This window comes from Salvelinus fontinalis, chromosome 26 (assembly GCF_029448725.1).
Source record: "Salvelinus fontinalis isolate EN_2023a chromosome 26, ASM2944872v1, whole genome shotgun sequence".
Taxonomy (NCBI): Eukaryota; Metazoa; Chordata; class Actinopteri; order Salmoniformes; family Salmonidae; genus Salvelinus; species Salvelinus fontinalis.
In genome coordinates, this window is record NC_074690.1 from 40,964,084 (window position 1) to 40,985,922 (window position 21,839).

Here is a 21,839-nt window from a genome sequence, read left to right on the forward strand (position 1 = left end):
ACTTAGGCTTCTACTTCCAGCTTACACTGTACATACTATAGTGTATACAGTGCATTCGCGAAGTATTCAGACCGAAGTATTCAGACCCCTGACTTTTTCCACATTTTGTTACGTTACAGCCTTATTCTAAAATGTATTAAATAGTTTTTTCCTCAATCTACACACAATACCCCATATGGACAAAGCAAAAACGGTTTGACATTTTTGCTTATTTAAAACAAATAAACTTAAATATCACATTTACATAAGTATTCAGACCCTTTACTCAGTACTTTGTTGAAGCACCTTTGGCAGCGATTACAGCATCGAGTGTTCTTGGGTATGACACTACAAGCTTGGCACACCTGTATTTGGGGAGTTTCTCCCATTCTTCTCTGCAGATCCTCTCAAGCTCTGTCAGATTGTGTGGGGAGCGTCGCTGCACAGGCATATTGAGGTCTTTCCAGATATGTTCTATCGGGTTCAAGTCCGGGCTCTGGCTGGGCCACTCAAGGACATTCATAGACTTGTCCCGAAGTCACTCCTGCGTTGTCTTGGCTGTGTGCTTAGGGTCGTTGTCCTGTTGGAAGGTGAACATTTTCCCCAGTCTGAGGTTCCGAGTGCTCTGGAGCAGATTTTCATCAAGGATCTCTCTGTACTTAACTCTGTTCATCTTTTCCTCGATCCCGACTAGTCTTCCAGTTCCTGACGCTGAAAAACATCCCCACAGCATGCTGCTGCCACCACCATGTTTCACAGTAGAGATGGTACCATGTTTCCTCCAGATGTGACGCTTGTCATTCAGGCCAACCAATCTTGGTTTCATCATACCAGAGAATCTTGTTTCTCATGGTCTGAGAGTCTTTCGGTGCCTTTTGACAAACTCCAAGCGGGCTGTTGTGCCTTTTACTGAGGAGTGGCTTCCGTCTGGCCACTTTACCATAAAGGCCTGATTGGTGGAGTGCTGCAGAAATGATTGTCTTTCTGGAAGGTTCTCCCATCTCCACAGAGGAACTCTGGAGCTCTGTCAGAGTGACCATCAGGTTCTTGGTCACCTCTCTGACCAAGGCCCTTCTCCCCCAATTGCGCAGTTTGGCCGGGTGGCCAGCTCTACGAAGAGTCTTGGTGGGTCCAAACTTCTTCCATTTAAGATTGATAGAGGCCACTGTGTTCTTGGGGACTTTCAATGCTGCAGACATATTTTGGTACCCTTCCCCAGATCTGTGCCTCTACACAAGCCTGTCTCGGAGCTCTACGGACAATTCCTTCAACCTCATGGCTTGGTTTTTGCTCTGACATGCACTGTCAGCTGTGGGACCTTTTATATAGACAGGTGTGTGCCTTTCCAAATCATGTCCATTCAATTGAATTCAACACAGGTGGATTCCAATCAAGTTGTAGAAGCATCTCAAGGATGATCAATGAAAACGGGATGCACCTCAGCTCAATTTCGAGACTCATAACAAAGGGTCTGAATACTTATGTAAATAAGGTACATACATTTCTAATGTAACGGATGTGAAATGGCTAGCTAGTTAGCGGTGGTGCGCGCTAATAGCCTTTCAATCGGTGACGTCACTTGCTCTGAGACCTTGAAGTAGTGGTTCCCCTTGCTCTGCAAGGGCCGTGACTTTTGTGGAGCGATGGGTAACAATGCTTCGTGGGTGACTGTTGTTGATGTGTGCAGAGGGTCCCTGGTTCGCGCCCGGGGCGACAGGACGTACTAAAGTTATACTGTTACACTAACATTTCTACAAACCTGTTTTCACTTTGTCACTATGGGGTATTGTGTGTAGATTGCTTAGGATTTTTTTTAATCACTTTTAGAATGAGGCTGTAAAGAAACAAAATGTGGAACAAGTCAAGGGACTGAATACTTTCCGATGTCACTGTATATACAAAAGTATGTGGTCACTCCTTCAAATAAGTGGATTTGGCTATTTCAGCCACACCTGTTACTGGCAGGTGTATAAAATCGAGCACACAGCCATGAAATATCCATGTACATACATTGGCAATAGAATGTACTTACTGAAGAGCTCAGTGACATTCAAAGTGGCATCGTCATACAATGCCACCTTTCCAACAAGTCAGTTTGTCAAATATTTGCCCGTGCTAGAGCTGCCACGGTCAACTGTAAGTGCTGTTATTGTGAAATGGAAACGTTTAGGATCAACAATGGCTCAGCCGCGAAGTGGTAGGCCACACAAGCTTACAGAACAGGACCGCCGAGTCCTGAAGAGCGTAAAACATTGTCTGTCCTCGGTTGGAACACTCACAACTGAGTTCCAAACTACCTCTGGAAGCAATGTCAGCACAAGATGGCAGAGCAGCCGCACACAAGCACAAGATAACCATGCGCAATGCCAAGTGTCGGCTAGAGTGGTGTTAAGCTCGCCTCCATTGGACACTGGAGCAGTGGAGACGCGCTCTTTGGAGTGATGAATCACGCTTCACCATCTGGCAGTCTGATGGACGAATATGGGTTTGGCGGATGCTAGCAGAATGCTACCTGCCCCAATGCATTGTGCCAACTGTAAAGTTTGGTGGAGGAGGAATATATTCTTAATGCTACAGCATACAATGACATTCTAGACGATTTTGTGCTTCCAACTTTGTGGCAACAGTTTGGGGAAGGCCATTTCCTGTTTCAGCATGACAATGACCTCGTGCACAAAGTGAGGTCCATATAGAAATGGTTTGTCGAGATTGGTGTGGAAGAACTTGACTGGCCTGCACAGAGCCCTGACCTCAACCCCATCAAACACCTTCGGGATGAATTGGAACGCCGACTGCGAGCCAGGCCTAATCGACCAACATCAGTTCCCAACCTCACTAATGCTCGTGGCTGAATGGAAGCAATTCCCCGCAGCAATGTTCCAACATTTAGTGGAAAGCTTTCGCAGAAGAGTGGAGGCTGTTATAGCAGCAAAGCGGGGACCAACTCCGTATTAATGCCCATGATTTTGGAATGAGATGTTCAACGAGCAGGTGTCCACATACCTTTGGTCATGTAGTGTTGGTAGCCATGGAGCTACAAGCCCCTGACAAGTAGGTAAACGTCACTAGCTGTGTCAGCCTGGCAAGGCTGATTAATTACCACATTGGTTACCGTGGCAATTTGGCTAAAGCTTACCGTAGTCCTGGTACTTTTATATTTAGGTGCCGATACTAGGGCTGTTACGGTGACCTTGTTACCGCCACACCAGTGGTCACGAGTCATGACGCAGTCAAATTCCACATGACCATTTAGTCACGGTAATTAGGCTTCTCTAAGCTCTGATCCTGCTGCTGGTCATTACACATATGGAATCATGTAGTAACCAAAAAAGTGTTAGCCTGTCTAGGATCAGCGTGGCGCTAGCGGCACACCCCCCCCCCCCCCACTGAAAAACCAGTGCCGCGAAATTAAAAAAAAATATGTTTTTAAAATATTTAACTTTCACACATTAAAGTCCAATACAGCTAATGAAAGACACAGATCTTGTGAATCCAGTCAACATTTCCGATTTTTAAAATGTTTTACAGGGAAGACACAATATGTAAAGATGTACATCTATTACCTAAAAACACATTAGCATAATCCACCATCTTTTATTTGTCCACCAACACCAGTAGCCATCACCAATTCGGCTAAACTAAGATATTTATAGCCCCTAACCAACAAAAAAACTCATTAGATGACAGTCTGATAACATATTTATGGTATGGGATAGGTTTTGTTAGAAAAAAGTGCATATTTCAGGTAGATGGCATAGTTTACAATTGCACCCACCATCACAAATGGACTAGAATAATTACAATGAGCAACGTGTTTACCTAACTACTAATCATCAAACATTTCGTAAAAATACACAGCATACACGAATCGAAAGACACAGATCCTGTGAATACAGACAATATTTCAGATTTTCTAAGTGTCTTACAGCGAAAACACAATAAATCGTTATATTAGCTTAGCACATAGCAATTAGCAGCCCAGCATTGATTCTAGCCAAAGTGAGCGATAAAAGTCAACATCGCCAAAAGATATTAATTTTTTCACTAACCTTCTCAGAATTCTTCCGATGACACTCCTGTAACATCACATTACAACATGCATATACAGTTTGATCGAAAATGTTTATATTTAGCCACCAAAATCATGGTTAGACAATGTGAAATGTAGACAAGCTGGTAAAGAAAAAGTCCTTGCGCCACTTAGACAGTGATCTACTCTTATACATAAATACTCATAAACGTGACTAAAAAATATAGGGTGGACAGGGATTGATAGACAATTTAATTCTTAATACAATTGCGTTATTACATTTTTTAATTTATCCTTACTTTTCAATACAGTTTGCGCCAAGCGAAGCTACGTCAAAAAACATGGCGTCCTAAGCCACTAAAATGTTTCGACAGAAACACGATTTATCATAATAAAAATGTCCTACCTTGAGCTGTTCTTCCATCAGTATCTTGGGCAAAGGATCCTTTCTTGGGAGAAATCGTCTTTTGGTGGAAAGCTGTCCTCTTGCCATGTGGAAATGTCAACTGCGTTCGGGATGAACTGAAAAGCGTGCCCAACTTTTCACATCGTTGCAAAAATAAATGTCCCAAAATCGCACTAAACGGATATAAATTGCTATAAAACGCTTTAAATTAACTACCTTATGATGTTTTTAACTCCTATAACGAGTGAAAAGATGACCGGAGAAATATAACAGGCTAAACTAACGCTTGGAACAGGTGCGCGCCGGTGTCCTCTAGGCTCATGACGCAGCTCCCAAAGAATGACTAGCTTCAGGGTTTTTTCATTTGTAGGGCCTGTGAACGCGCAATCGACCCCGTTGGAATCGTCATCACGTAAAGGCATCCAGGGGAAGACGTAAGAAGTGTCCGTATAGTCATAGCAACGACAGTGCCCTTTTAACTGACTTCAGAAGAGTGGCCAACATTTCTCAAATCTGACTCCATGTCAGGGAAATTGCTGTAGAATGGGCTCTGTTCCACTTAGAGACAAAATTTCAACTCCTATAGAAACTATAGACTGTTTTCTATCCAATAATAATAATAATATGCATATTGTACGATCAAGGATTTTGTGGGAAGCCGTTTAAAAAATTAGCCAAATTAGCATAAATAGTCTAAACAGCGCCCCCATCCCCAACAGGTTAAACAAATGAAAATATATTTTATGCTTTGATGACAGCTTTGCACCAGCTTCACCTGGAATGCTTTTCCAACTGTCTTGAAGGAGTTCCCACATAAAGTATGCTGTTCACCTGTTGGCTGCTTTTCCTTCACTCTGTGGGCCAACTCATCCCAAACCATCTCAATTGGGTTGAGGTTGGGTGATTGTGAAGGCCGGGTCATCTGATGCAGCACTCCATCACTCTCCTTAGTCAAATAGCCCTTACACAACCTGGAGGTGTGTTTTGGGTCATTGTCCTGTTGAAAAACAAATGATAGTCTCACTAAGCGCAATCCAGATGGGATGGCGTATCGCTGCAGAATGCTGTGGTAGCCATGCTGGTTAAGTGTGCCATGAATTCTAAATAAATCACAGTGTCACCAGCAAAGCTCCCCCACACCATCACACCTCCTCCTCCATGCTTCATGGTGGGAACCACAAATCCGGAGAACATCTGTTCACCCACTCTGTGTCTAACAAAGACACGGCGGTTGGAACCAAAAACCTCAAATTAAACTCATCAGACCAAAGGACAGATTTACACCGGTCTAATGTCCATTGCTCGTGTTTCTTGGCCCAAGCAAGTCTCTCCTTATTGGTGTCATTTAGTAATGTTTTCTTTGCAGCAATTTTGACCACAAAGACCTGATCCATGCAGTCTCCTCTGAATAGTTGATATTGAGATGTGTTTTTTTCTTGAACTCTGTGAAGCATTTATTTGGGCTGCAATTACTGAGGCTGGTAACTTTTTAATGAACTTATCCTCTACAGCAGAGGTAACTCTGGGTCTTCCATTCGTGTGGTGGTCCTCATGAGAGCCAGTTTCATCATAGCGCTTGTTGGTTTTTGCGACTGCACTTGAAGAAACTTTCAAAGTTCTTGACATTTTCCAGATTGACTGGCCTTCATGTCTTAAAGTAATTGTGTCCTTTAGTAGTGTTTTCTTTGCAGCAATTTTGACCATGAAGGCCTGATTCATGCAGTCTACTCTGACTATCGTTTCTCTTTGCTTATTTGAACTGTTCTCGTCATAATATGGACTTGGTCTTTTACCAAATAGGGGCTATCTTCTGTATACTACCCTCTCTTGAGTGGCCCAGCCAGAGGCTGGACTTGAACCTGATCGAACATCTTTGGAGAGACATGAAAATAGCTGTGCAGCAACGCTCCTCATCCAATCTGTTAGAGCTGGAGAGGATCTACAGAGAAGAATGGGAGAAACTCCCCAAACTCCCCACCGCGTCATACCCAAGAAGACTCGAGGCTGTAATCGCTGCCAAAGGTACTTCAACAAAAACTACAAGACCAGACAGCGTGGAGCAGTGGCTGAGAATGGTAGGACCCTCTGAAACTCTCAACGAGTGAAGAAGGTAAAGACTGGACCAAACATTCACAGTCTGCACCTGTGTATGTGTAGTAGTTGAGGACATTTGACCCTCTCACCACCGAGTGGTACACCTGAAGTATCTAATCTAACGAACACTCCACACCGCCCTTGTTGCAGTTGTAGTCTAGGATGACGGCCGCAGTCGCACGTTCTTGTTTTTCTTTGCCAGGTAGGACACTAGAGTGGCGGTGGGCGTGAAGGCAAACCTGGAGGACAGGACCTGTCTGCCTTTGGAAACGAGCTGCACGGGCAGAAGCTCGGCCTTGTTCTTTCTCACCGTGCCCACCATGGTGAGGTTCCTCTCGAGGAGCCGCTGTCCCAGTTCGTAGGAGGTGAAGAAATTGTCACACGTTGTCAGATCGAGGACGATGCGCATCTCCTGGTTCTTCTCGAGGCCTCCGCTGGACGCCTTGCCGGTGTACACTTGCATCTTCCAAGCGTAGCTGGACTTGGCGTCGCAGGCCACCCACGACTTGATGACGTATTTCGCCGGCTTGCTGGGAATGTACTGACGGAAAGGACAGCGGCCTTTTGGAAAGGGGAGAAGAGATTAGCCTCGTTACTGTCTCATTGGGGCCAATGGCATTTTGTGTTACACCTCTCTATAGACATATACATTCCTACACACATAGGTACATGCACACACACACACACACACACACACAGTACCGCTGAACGGGACCAGTTGCTCGTCCACTGTCACGTCAGGCCCTGGGTTGTAGAGGGCCGGCAGCCGCGCAGCCCAATGGTCCCAGACGTCTCGTATCGCTGCGAGTTTGTCTGTGGCGAGTCTGGCGGGCCTCGACTGGCGATCGTCGAATCGCAGCAGCCTCGAGTACCTGTGAAAGACTTTGAGCGGCATGGTGGCTCGGAACACGGTCCTGCCGCTCTCGGCGTACCACAGGCTGGCCGCGGCCTCGCCTCGAGACGTGTAGACGCCCGCTAGGATCAGCAGCCCTACGTAGGCACACAGGTCCGTGGCTCGTCAGCCGTCGCCATATTTTCTGGCCCCGTGCAGATTTGTACTTCCAGAATTATCCTTTCTATCGCCGGTGTTATAAGCAGGTGGAAGGAGGACACGATGTCGCGGGCCTGGGTTGCGGCATAGGCCGTGGGGCCCGGAGTCTCGTCCGGCCCGGGGGGGCAGATCGCACGGGCCCTGTGGCGGCAGCCGTAGGCCACGGGGGACTATTCGATTTTGCCGGTTTTCGACAGCAACGTCTCCCTTTGGTCCGGAGCCGAGGAGATCTCTTCCTCGCGTTGGTCCTCGTGCTCTTCGGGCTCTTCCTCAGAAGAGGGAGAAGAAGCCTCGTCGACCTCGCGGCGCTCGGGGTTGTATTCCTCCCCGTCTTCGTCTTCCGAAACCTCTTCCTCCTCCTCGGAATCTGAGTATTCTTCTTGGTCCACGCTGTACAAGATCTGTTCTAGAACCTGCGCGGCCGTGAAACGCACAGCCATGGCCGCTTCGGTCCATTGATCGGGTTCACTGAGCGGCGGGGAAGAACGCACTTGGCACGGGTGAGGCGCCGGTCACTTTGTATGTGTTTGTGTGTGTGCCGCTGACAATATTAGTATCCTCTCTACGGCCGGCCGGCCGGATTACGCGGGAGACCAAGACCTGAAAATGCACGAGGCCCGCGTGAGCGCGTGTGTGTAGCCATGTGTAGTTGATCCACCCGAGCCACAATAACACTTGGCTGCTCTCTAGCACACAGCGGGGCATGTCTGGACCTGTGTAGTGGCTGGCTGGGTCGCTCTGACCCACCGAGCACCGAGCGGGGAGCAACACACAACCTTGCCACACTCGCAGACTCTCTACACTCAATGGCATACGCCTCACCAGTGGCTGGCTGGGTCGCTCTGACCCACGAGCACAGAGCACAGAGGGGAAGCTCAGAGCCCAGAAGAGCACAGAGCGGGGAGCCCTCCACACACAAGACCTGGGTCGCCCTCCACACACAAGACCTGGGTTGGCCTGACCCGAGGACCACGGGAGGGTAATGAATAGCTGCTAAAGGTTCAACTGATAAAACATACAATAAAGCAGATAAAGGACATCCCTGTCTTACCGATCTCTCAAGTGTAAAAGAATCAGTTAAAACCCCATTGCATTTCATCCTACGGTTTGCATTTCTATGTAATAATCTAATCCACCCTATTATTTTATTACCAAAGCCAAATCTTTCCAAAACCCTAAACATAAAATCATGTTCTACCCTATCAAAAGCCTTATTTGAATCTATGCTTAAAACAATACCTCCCCATCTTATCCCCATTCATTTTGTGTATCACGTCTCTAATTGTATTAATTGTGTCAGCTATATCCCTCCCAGGAAAACTATAATTCTGTGTTGGTGCAATAATATCGTGTAAAACTCTCTTCATCCTATTCGCTAACATTTTGCCTAAAATCTTGTAATCCACATTTAATAAACTAATAGACCTATAATTTTCCAATTTCACCTTAATCCCTTTGTTTTTATATAAAATAGTTATCATCCCTGTCACCATCGATTCTGATACACAATCATTCTCCTCCATATAGTGATAAACCTCCAATAAAACAGGTGCTAAAAGACTTTCATACATTTGATAAAACTCTGCAATGATCCCATCTACACCAGGGCTCTTATTCACCTGTAAATCCTTTATCACATCTGTAACTTCATTTACTGTAATCTTCCCATCACACATCAACTTATCCTCCACATTCATTTTCACCTCCACACTACCTAAAAATCTCCTGTACACACCCCTCATCCACCTCCCCTTTCTTAAATAAGTCCTTATAAAAATACTGCACCGTCTCTAAAATCTCTACATAATCATCTACTACTTCACCTTTACCATGTTCAATCTGTCTAAGATACGTTCTTCTTTGAGTACTCTTCTCTAATCCTAGAAAAAATAAGTGCATTTCTCTTCCTCCAAAACATACTTTGCTTCTTATAATAGCCCCCTTACACTTATCTGTCATATTTATTCAGTTTTGCTTTCAACTATAAAAACGTTTCTATATTATAATTAGGTTCACTGTCACACTTCCCCATTTCTTCATCCAATTTAGCTCTCAACTCACTTTCTTTTCTTTTCATCCTACCTCTCCTTTTCCTTGCATATCTTATACTAAAAACGTTTATTTTTTCCTTAACCTTGTCCCACCATAAACACTTATCTTTATCTTTCTGCTTATCCTCCATTTCACATGTTATCAAAGATTTAAGTTGTTTACAATAATCCTCATGCTCCAAATAACTATTTCACACACCACATACCACCCTCTGTTCTATCCTCGTCTAAACCCACCGAGCAAATTAAACATGCATGATCACTAAAAGTTGTAAAAACATACTTAATATCTTCCATAAAATCCTTTAAACCTTCTTTAACTAAAACCAAATCTATTCTACTTTGTTTTACTTCCCCTAAAACCACCTGCCTTCTAGAAAATTCACGTTTATCGGGATTTTCATCTCTCCATAAGTCAATAAGTTTTTCCTCAAACATCATCTTCTTTAAACCCCCCCTAGCTGCATCGTTTCTAAAAATAGCTCACCTTGTCATATCCATTCTGTCCATTTTCACATTAAAATCCCCCACCACAATGCAATTTCCCCACACACCATCGTCCTACTTCAATAAATAAAACCTTACGCTCTATTTCGTTATTTGGCGCATAAACATTTATAATTCTAAAAATCATATCCATATACTCAAAATCTATAACTAAAATCCTCCCATTATTATCATCATGTACATGTACCACTTTGTCCACCACATCCTTCCTCCTTCCAACCCCCCTAGAATTCCCCCGACCATTATTCACAAAAATAAAATCCCTCCACACTTTTTGGACTTTCAATACACAATCATTGTCCCAATGCTTCTCTTGTAGGCATAAGATATCCATATTCTTAATTTGAACTATATTTAGAAATGTATCCATTGTCCTTAAACCATTTACATTTAGGGACATAAAATTAACCATTTCAATAAAAAAAATTTTTTACCTTCATTGTCCTCTACCTGTTGTCAGGTTTTCCCTTTTCCATCCCTTTTCCCATCCCCTGCCACCGCTTTCCTCTTCCTGTAGCTACCCCTTATTCTGTCTATCTTTCCAGTGTCGTCTGTATCCGAAATCGACTCTGAATCCATCTCATCTAACCAATTCAAATTCTTCTTTCCCCGTGTCTGTTGTGCTTTCTGTATCCATTTCTGTCTCCTGTATCGTTGTCAGCGTCCCACTCCCCTCCACTTCACCTCCTCCCGAGGCACCCACATGGGCCGAGCCTCACCCCAAAACCTGTGCGTCCCCAGTGCCTCCACCCAGCCCAATCCCCCCCTCCTCCTGAAAACTCCCTCCTCTCATCTCTGAATCCATGCTGCTCCCTATTTCATCCGTCCTCTGCTCCGCCACCTCTCTCTCCTCATCTCCGCTCTTTACCACGTCCTCTTTATAATTTCCTTCTCCAAGCGGTGATACAGCTGCTTCTTCGATCAGTTCTTGACTTCTCTCCATAGCCAAAACCTCTCCACACTTGCACTCCTCTGTTGTTAACCTGCATCCTCCGCAAACTGCCCTATCCCTCACTCCGACACACTCTCTCTCGCATAGGGTCCCTGGTTTCCGCACTTAAAACACCTATCAGGGCAGTCTTTTAAAATATGCCCAGGTTGCATACACAAGCGACATACCCTGACCTGTTTGTCATGGATCACCCGGAAATATTCGCCACCCTCCAGTGTCTCGAACTTTGTGGAATACGGCAAAGACTGCACGGTGTCAGTGAACTTCACCTTACAGTATCTCGTTCCATCCACAATCTCCGTCCCCGGCCAAAACCTCCTTCGGATATCCGAGACGGCAGCTGCACCCCAGCTACGCAGTTTTTCCAGTATATCGCCGTCCTCGATATAAACCGGCAAGTTCATAAACGAGACTATTAGTTCGTTTGTCATCACGCCTCTCGCCATTATCTTCGTGTCCTTAATCATGAAACCATCCATTAGACGCTCTTTTCCTTTTGCCTCCCGCATCGCGACTTCATATTTTCTGTCTCCTTTTATTCTGCACCCCACCACCTCTCCGCACACATCCTTAATTGATCTTAATAATTCCATCGTCGTTATTCTGTCTTCTCCCATCAATTCCACTGCCACCGTTCATTCTTTGCCGTAACTTAAACCACCTTCAGGTCCATGTTTTTTTCCGTTGTGCATTGCCTTTGTCCTTGTCCATTCCGTTAGTCTTTGCCATGTTGTCCGTCATAGTAAACCAAAAGAAGACCTCAAAACTCTCCCAAGCAGCAAAACTGCAAGGGGGGAAAAAACGAACCAAACTTAAACTTATTCAACTGCAAAAATCTTAGACTTCGAAAACCGTTGAAATATAACCAAAAGAGCTCTCAAGCTAAAATCTCTCAAGCAAACACTCACAGCTCTATCACCGACAACTGTCTCACTTTTCCAAACCGGAAGGGCGTATTCAGGCTGGTATGGCCGTAAGCGAGAAAACATCTCTTGGTGCACTATATAAAGTCAAAGTGAGTCTGAAACACTGTTTCCCATGTTTTCCAGTCCTCCTGGCTGTGCTGCTGCTCCAGTTTCAACTGTTCTGCCTGCGGCTTTAGAACCCTGACCTGTTCACCGGACGTGCTCCCTGTCCTAGACCTGCTGTTTTCAACTCTCTAGAGACAGCAGGAGCGGTAGAGATACTCTGAATGATCGGCTATGAAAAGCCAACTGACATTTATTCCTGAGGTGCTGACCTGTTGCACCCTCGTCAACCACTGTGATTATTATTATTTGACCCTGCTGGTCATCTATGAACATTTGAACATCTTGGCCATGTTCTATTATAATCTGCACCCGGCACAGCCAGACGAGTACTAGCCACCCCTCATAGCCTGGTTCCTCTCTAGGTTTCTTCCTAGGTTTTGGCCTTTCTAGGGAGTTTTTCTTAGCCACTGTGCTTCTACACCTGCATTGCTTGCTGTTTGGGGTTTTAGGCTGGGTTTCTGTACAGCACTTTGAGATATCAGCTGATGTAAGAAGGGCTTAATAAATACATTTGATTTGAAATTTGATATATGCTCCTTAAAAAAAACAATGAGGAGATGGCACGTGGGTATTGTCACGCCCTGACCATAGAGAGCCTTTTTATTCTCTATTTTGGTTAGGTCGGGGTGTGACTAGGGGGGTGTTTTTCTATGTTAGCCTGGTATGGTTCCCAATCAGAGGCAGCTGTTTATCGTTGTCTCTGATTGGGGATAATATTTAGGCAGCCTTTTTCCCACTGGGTTTTTGTGGGATCTTGTTTAAGAGTTAGTGCATGTAGCACCGCTTATGTTACGGTTCGTTGTTTGTTTCCTTTTGTTTTGGTAAGTTTCACAAAAATAAAGATCAGAGCACGATGCACCTTAGTCCGTCTCTACACACAACCGTGACAGGTATATGCTCCTAAAAACCAAGGAGAGGAGGGATAGGAGATGGAAGATGCAGGACTTGCAGTGCGTCCAGTGTCCAAAATAGAACCAAGCTCTATATCAGCACCTGGCTAAGCAGATGCTCAGTGTGGGTGCAATGATTGAATAACATATGTGTACATTTATTTTGCAATGCTCGCACACGCGACCCGTCTGGTCAGCATGTTACAGAGATAGACAGGACTCCACTCATGTCCTACTGCAAAACACCACTAGATGCCGGACATACCATTTGCATAGATGGGACTAACCAAGAATTCATGTGAAATCCATTCATGAGAAAATGTAAAGAAAGGGAAAGGGGGATAGCTAGTTAGAGCACAAGTGGAGAAGCGTAGTCACTGGTGGGGACAAAAATAATGTTTGCTTCTTTCCGCCACACATTACAACAGTGGTTGTATTTTCTGTTCTGTTTGATTATCACTGGATTTGGCCTTTGTTGCCCTTGTTTACAGTGACCTAAATAATGCTCAAGTAAAAGATGGTGCCTCACAAACACGACCACCCAGAGTTTATACCATTGGTTTCTACATCCAGCGTCTAATGGTGCATTTACATACAGGATTTACCCCAGGATTTTACCCATGGATCTGGTAGAACTTTTCTCACTTGGGGCCAAGGCAATGCTCTGTGTTCTTTTCAGCTGTCTATTACATAACAATGGCTAACTGTGAACTTTAACACCTTCTCACAAAGCAACAGACTTGAATGATGCGGAGATTGTTGATGCCCTCGCCATAAGTCTTTAGAGCTGACTTTAACATTAAACACTAGCGAAGCCCTGGAGTGTGGGTACGTCTATATGGAAAAGCACCACTAGAGGGAGCCACATCCCAACATGTGATCCTGGATCCACAAATCTATCAGCAAGAGTCAAAATTCCTGCAAGGTCTCACATCAGAATTAGACGTTCGTCCATGTTTCTCAAATTTCTAAGTTGTTTCAAACGTAAAATCTCAAAGTGTTTAAGGTTATATTTAGGGATTAACTCCGGATTTTAAGGTTAGGGTTAAGTTTAGGCATTACCTCCGAAATCTTGAGGTTAGGCATTAACTCCAAGTGGTTAAGGTTTGGGATAGGCTTAAAACAAAACTATCAAAAATTACTTTCTATCGCTGGATTCAACCGTGAAACCTTTGGAATTAGAGGCAGATGCTTATCCACATCCACAATGTCCTAGAAAAACCAAAACTTACTTCAAGGTAACAACGCTCACTGTTGCCCCTAGTGGCCAGTTTCCACGTCATATCCTGACATCCTCAGCCATGGATGGATGTCGAATACTGACTTGTATCACGGGTGATCTTCCTGCAAAACTCTGATTCCATTCCAGTCTGGCTCAGCTCAGCAAATTTAGTAATTGGACATTTGAAAATGTAGAAAATCCAATTCAATAATATTGTTTCCTGAACTGAGTGAACTCATGAACTGCATTTGACTTCATTTTCAGAGTTAATTGAGATGGAATGGAATGAAGGCCAACCCTGCTAACCATGGTCCTTCCCTGTAAAGTCTAAACCTTTCCCATCAAAACCCCCAAGGCCCCAGCCTTGTCTACAGTGCGTTCAGAAAGTATTTATACACCTTGACTTATTCCACATTTCGTTGTATTACAGCCTGAATTCAAAATGGATTAAATATATGTTTTTCTCTCACCCAGCTACACACAGTACACCATAATGACCTTGACTTCCTCTGCCTCTCAAAGACATGGCTCCATAAAAACACTCCATATGCTGCTTTGATTGTGCCTGGCTACAATGTTTTCAGGAGAGACAGGATTGAAGGAAGAGGAGGGGGTGTGATGATTTACATTAAAGAACATATCCGATGTAGACAAATTGAGTGGTCATGTGATAATGAACTAGAATGTATTGGCCTGAACGTTACACTGTCTCCCCAAATGTCTTTTACACTTATTGGAATGTATAGGCCACCTTCCACCAAAAGTGTGTTTTTTGATCAGTTTAATAACATGCTTAGGGAATGTGATTTGGGGAAAGAGGTCATCTTAATGGGAGATTTTAATATTAATTATGAAGACAAGTCTTGTAGGAAAACCCTCAAACGGATCACTAATACCTTTGACCTTACACAGCTAGTTAAAGGACCAACCAGGGTGACTTGTTGCTCTAAAACACAGATTGATTTGGTGTTCAGTAATAAACCAGAGAGAGTGACTAAATCATTCAATATGGTTATTGGGCTATCTGATCATAATATGACACTTATAGCCACAAAGCTGTCTAAGAGTGTAACGGTGGTCCTCCTCCTCTTCAACCGAAGAGGAGGAGTAGTGATGGAACCAAGGCGCAGCGGGTTGTGAACACATAATTTATTTAAAGAAAAGACGAAAAAACACGAACTTCACTATAACTAACAAAACAACAAACGGAGTAGACAGACCTGGACGACGAACTTACATTTAACACGAAGAACGTACGAACAGGGAAAATAGACTACACAAAATGACGATGTACAAAACAAACCGAACAGTCCCGTATGGTGCGACAAACACTGACACAGGAGACAACCACCCACCACGAACACTGTGAAACAACCTACCTAAATATGACTCTCAATTAGAGGAACGCCAAACACCTGCCTCTAATTAAGAGCCATACCAGGCAACCCTAAACCAACATAGAAACAGACAACATAGAATGCCCACCCAAACTCACGTCCTGACCAACTAACACATACAACAAACTAACAGAAATAGGTCAGGAACGTGACATAACCCCCCCCTTAATGTGCGAACTCCGGGCGCACCAGCACAAAGTCTAGGGGAGGGTCTGGGTGGGCATCTGACCACGGTGGTGGCTCAGGCTCAGGGCGAGGTCCCCACCCCACCATAGTCAATCCCAGCTTACATCTCCCCCTACAAATGACCACCCTCATATTACACCCACTTAATCTTTTGGGTAACATTGAGACAAGGGGCAGCACCGGGATAGAGGGATAGCTCAGGACAGAGGGATAGCTCAGGACAGAGGGATAGCTCAGGATAGAGAGGTAGCTCAGGATAGAGAGGTAGCTCAGGATAGAGGGGCAACTCCGGACTGAAAGGCAGCTCCGGACAGAGAGACAGCTCTGGACTGAGGGGCAGTTCTGGATAAATAGCCGCTCTGGGCTGAGGGACAGCTCATGACTGGCTGACGGCTCTGGACGCTCATGGCTGGCTGACGGCTCTGGACGGTCATGGCTGGCTGACGGCTCTGGACGCTCATGGCTGGCTGACGGCTCTGGTAGATCCTGTCTGGTTGGCGGCTCTGGCAGATCCTGTCTGGTTGGCGGCTCTGTCAGATCCTGTCTGGTTGGCGGATCTGGCAGATCCTGTCTGGTTGGCGGCTCTGTCAGATCCTGTCTGGTTGGCGGCCCTGGCAGATCCTGTCTGGTTGGCGGCCCTGGCAGATCCTGTCTGGTTGGCGGCCCTGGCAGATCCTGTCTGGTTGGCGGCTCTGGCAGATCCTGTCTGGTTGGCGGCTCTGGCAGATCCTGACTGACGAATGGCTCTAGCGGCTCCTGACTGACTAACAGCTCTGACGGCTCGGGACAGACGGGCGGCTCTAATGGCTCGGGACAGACGGATGGCTCAGACGGCGCTGGGGAGACGGATGGCTCAGACGGCGCTGAGGAGACGGATGGCTCAGACGGCGCTGAGGAGACGGATGGCTCAGATGGAGCTGCGGAGACAGATGGCTCAGATGGCGCTGCGGAGACGGATGGCTCAGATGGCGCTGCGGAGACGGATGGCTCAGACTGATCCTGTCTGGCGGAAGGCTTTGGCTGCTCCTGTCTGGCGGAAGGCTCTAGCGGCTCCTGTCTGGCGGAAGGCTCTAGCGGCTCCTGTCTGGCGGAAGGCTCTAGCGGCTCCTGTCTGGCGGAAGGCTCTGTAGGCTCATGGCAGACGGACAGCTTTGCAGGCTCATGGCAGACGGGCGGCTTTGCAGGCTCATGGCAGACGGGCAGTTCATGCGGCTCTTGGCAGACGGCAGACTCTGGCCGGCTGAGACACACTGTAGGCCTGGTGCGTGGTGCCGGAACTGGAGGCACCGGACTGGAGACACGCACTTCAAGCCTAGTGCGGGGAGCAGGGACAGGGCACACTGACTTCTCAAAGCGCACTATAGGCCTAGTGCGTGGTACCGGCACTGGTGGTACCAGGCTAAGGGCACGCACCTCAGGACGAGTACGGGGAGAAGGAACAGTGTGTACAGGGCTCTGGAGACGCACAGGTGGCTTAGTGCGTGGTGCCGGAACTGGAGGCACCGGACTGGAGACACGCACCATAGAGAGAGTGCGTGGAGGAGGAACAGGGCTCTGGAAACGCACTAGAAGCCTGGTGCGTGGTGTAGGCACTGGTGGTACTGGGCTGGGGCGGGGAGGTAGCACCGGAAATACCGGACCGTGCAGGCGTATTGGCTCCCTTGAGCACTGAGCCTGCCCAACCTTACCTGGCTGAATGCTCCCCATCACCCGCCCAGTGCTGAGAGGTGGAATAACCCGCACCGGGCTATGTAGGCGAACCGGGGACACCATGCGTAAAGCTGGTGTCATGTAAGCCGGCCCAAGGAGACGTACTGGTGGCCAGATATGTAGAGCCGGCTTCATGGCACTTGGCTCAATGCTCCATCTAGCCCTACCAGTGCGGGGAGGTGGAATAACCCGCACTGGGCTATGCACACGTACAGGAGACACCGTGCGCTCTACTGCGTAACACGGCGTCTGCCCGTACTCCCGCTCTCCACGGTTAGCCTGGGAAGTGGGCGCAGGTCTCCTACCTGCCCTTGGCCCACTACCTCTTAGCCCCCCCCCTCCCAATACATTTTTGGGTGGTACTCACGGGCTTTTCGGGCTTCCGTGCTAGACGCGTCCCCTCATAACGCCGGTTCCCCTCTCCGGTTGCCTCTGCTCTCCTCAGTGCCTCCAGCTGTTCCCATGGGAGGCATTGCACCGCTGCTTGATTCTGGATTGGTGGGTGGTTCTCTAACGGTGGTCCTGAGGAGGAGTAGTGATGGAACCAAGGCGCAGCGGGTTGTGAACACATAATTTATTTAAAGAAAAGACGAAAAAACACGAACTTCACTATAACTAACAAAACAACAAACGGAGTAGACAGACCTGGACGACGAACTTACATTTAACACGAAGAACGCACGAACAGGGAAAATAGACTACACAAAATGATGATGTACAAAACAAACCGAACAGTCCCGTATGGTGCGACAAACACTGACACAGGAGACAACCACCCACCACGAACACTGTTAAACAACCTACCTAAATATGACTCTCAATTAGAGGAACGCCAAACACCTGCCTCTAATTAAGAGCCATACCAGGCAACCCTAAACCAACATAGAAACAGACAACATAGAATGCCCACCCAAACTCACATCCTGACCAACTAACACATACAACAAACTAACAGAAATAGGTCAGGAACGTGACAAAGAGCAGGTTTAACCTCTCTACTGTTAGAAAGCCGGATCAACTAAGAATACCTAAGATTGAATTAAGCTATTTTGAAAACGCAATTAAGGGAATTAACTGGAATGATCTCTTGTCCTATACAGATGTGGATGGGTTTTCTATCCACAATCCAGACTACAATAATTGGTTTCCTCAAAAAAATCCAATCCAAACCTGGCCAAAAGCCCTAAAATCCAAATTCGAGCATGACAGACGTAGGTTTACCATGTTGAGAAATAAGGTCATGAAAGAAATCAGACAGGCCAATGCAAACTTTTTTTATTAACATAATTGGTGAAGCAAAGGGAAATTCTAAATTGATCTGGGAGAATCTAAAAAAGTTAACAGGGAAAGACCATAGTAACACTGCAAAAGACTAGAAGTCATGGTGAATAACAATCTAACACAGGATGCAGTCGAAATAGCAATAGCCTTCAATTCCTACTTTATTGACTCTGTCAGGGTACTGACACAGAACCCCTCCACTGGTTTATTGGGCTCAGTGCTAGTAAATGACACTCAACCTGTCTTCCTCATAAGGGAGGTTTCTGAGTCAAAGGTGAACAAGGTGATTAGCTCACTAAAGAACTCTAAAGCCAAAGATGTGTTTGGGCTGGACTCTACCTTTCTTAAAAACTACAAAGAGTCACTCATTGGCCCCATTACTAAGGTCACCAACACAACTATTGGTCTCAGGGTGTTTCCAAGGGTATGGAAGTCGGCCATAATAACGGCCATCTTTAAATCGGGCAACCCTGCTGGCGTGAGTAACTACAGGCCCATTAGTATGCTACCTGTGGTGTCAAAGGTTGTTGAAAAGTGTGTAGCAGAACAACTGATTGCCCACCTCAACAACAGCCCCTTCACATTACACTCCATGCAGTTTGGCTTCAGAGCGAAACACTCCACAGAAACGGCCAACTGCTTTCTTCTGGAAAATGTCCAAGATGGACAAAGGGGGCGTTGTTGGGGCTGTGTTTCTGGACCTAAGGAAGGTTTTTGATACTGTTAACCATGATATTCTCATTTCAAAATTGTTAAAGTTAAACTTTTCCTCCGATGCCTTGAGATGGATGAAATCATACCTTGAAGGCAGAACTCAGTGTGTCAGAGTGAGCAAGGAGCTGTCGTCCACTCTTAGCCATGATGTGGGTGTGCCCCAATGGTCAATACTGGGGCCCCTCCTGTTCAGCCTGTACATTAATGATCTGCCTTCTGTCTGTACCGGGTCTGAAGTTCAAATGTATGCAGATGATACAGTGATATATGTGCATGCAAAGAGCAAACAACAAGCTGCACAAGAACTCACTACTGTAATGGTCCAGGTTACAAAGTGGCTCTGTGACTCGTGTTTGCATCTCAATGTGAAAAAAACTGTTTGCATGTTCTTCACAAAGAGGGCAACAGATGCTACTGAGCCAGATGTCTATGTCAGGGGAGAAGCTCCAGGTGGTATCTGATTGTAAGTACCTTGGCATCATACTTGATTCCTCCCTCTCTTTTAAAAAGCATGTGAAAAAGGTCATTCAGATAACCAAATTCAACCTAGCTAATTTCCGATTTATATGAAATTGTTTGACTACAGAGGTAGCAAAACTGTACCTCGAATCTATGATACTCCCCCACTTAACATACTGCTTGACTAGTTGGGCCCAAGCTTGCTGTATAACATTAAAACCTATTCAGTCTGTCTACAAACAGGCTCTCAAAGTGCTTGATAGGAAGCTCAATAGCCATCATCACTGTTACATCCTCAGAAAGCATGAGCTCCTGAGTTGGGAAAATCTTGTGCAATACACTGACGCATGTCTTGTGTTCAAGATCCTAAATGGCCTGGCTCCCCCTCCACTCAGTATTTTTGTTAAACAGAAAACCCAAACATATGGCAGCAGATCCACAAGGTCTGCCATGAGAGGTGACTGTATAGTTCCCTTTAGGAAAAGCACCTTTAGTCAAACTGATTTCTCCATGAGAGCTTTCCATGTCTGGAAAACACTGCCATCAGACACACATAACTGCACCACATATCACACTTTCACAAAATGCATGAAGACATGGCTAAAGGTCAAGCAGATTTGTGAACATAATACCTAGCTGTGTATTGTCGCTTTCCATGTTGTCTGTTGCCTGTAGCTTGTGAGGTGTGGAAACACTTTGTTGCTTTTATTTGTCTTACTGCTTTTTGTTCTATGTTGCTCTGTCTGTATGCTACATCTTGCTTGTCCTATGTTGCTCTGTCTGTATGCTATGTCTTGCTTGTCCTATGTTGCTCTGCGTGTGCTCACTTCTCAATGATTGTTTATATTGTAATTGTTTTTAACAACTTGCCCAGGGACTGCGGTTGAAAATTAGCCGGCACTTTTACTGAAACGTTGATTAATGTGCACTGTCCCTGTAAAAATAAAATAAACTCAAACCTGCAAGTTCCCAGGCATTTCTGGGGGGAATGGCCCTAGCTCTCACCCTCTGATCCAATAGGTCCCAGATGTGCGCAATGGGATTGAGATCCGGGCTCTTCCTGACCACGGCAGAACACTGATATTCCTGTCTTGCAGGAAATCATGCACAGAACGAGCAGTATGGCTGGTGGCATTGTCATGCTGGAGGGTCATGTCAGGATGAGCCTGCAGGAAGTGTACCATATGAGGGAGGAGGATGTCTTCCCTGTGATACACAGCGTTGAGACTGCCTGCAATGACAACAAGCTCATTCCGATGATGCTATGACACACCGCCCCAGACCATGACGGACTCTCCAAATCGATCCAGAGTACAGGCCTCGGTGTAACGTTCATTCCTTCGACGATAAACGTAAATCCGACCATCACCCCTGGTGAGACAAAACCGCGACTTGTCAGTGAAGAGCACTTTTTGGCAGTCATGTCTGGTCCGGCGACGGTGGGTTTGTGCCCGTAGGCGACGCTGTTGCCGGTGATGTCTGGTGAGGACCTGCTTTACAACAGGCCTACAAGCCCTCAGTCCAGCCTCTCTCAGCCTATTGCGGACAGTCTGAGCACTGGTGGAGGGATTGTGCGTGGGAAACATGGGAAACAGTGTTTAAACCCTTTACAATGAAGATCTGTGAAGTTACTTATATTATATGAATCATTTATGGATATTTATGGATATTTATGAATTATCTTTGAAAGACAGGGTCCTAAAAAAGGGACGTTTATATATATATATATAGTATTTACAAATTCACCACATTTATGATTTTATATGGGAATCAAAAAGCTTTCATGAATGTCCACCATGTGCTGATGTGCTCAGCACTGTCAACAGACCCCATTATGACATCACAATGTAACGGAAGCCTTGCCATGATGTCATTGCTG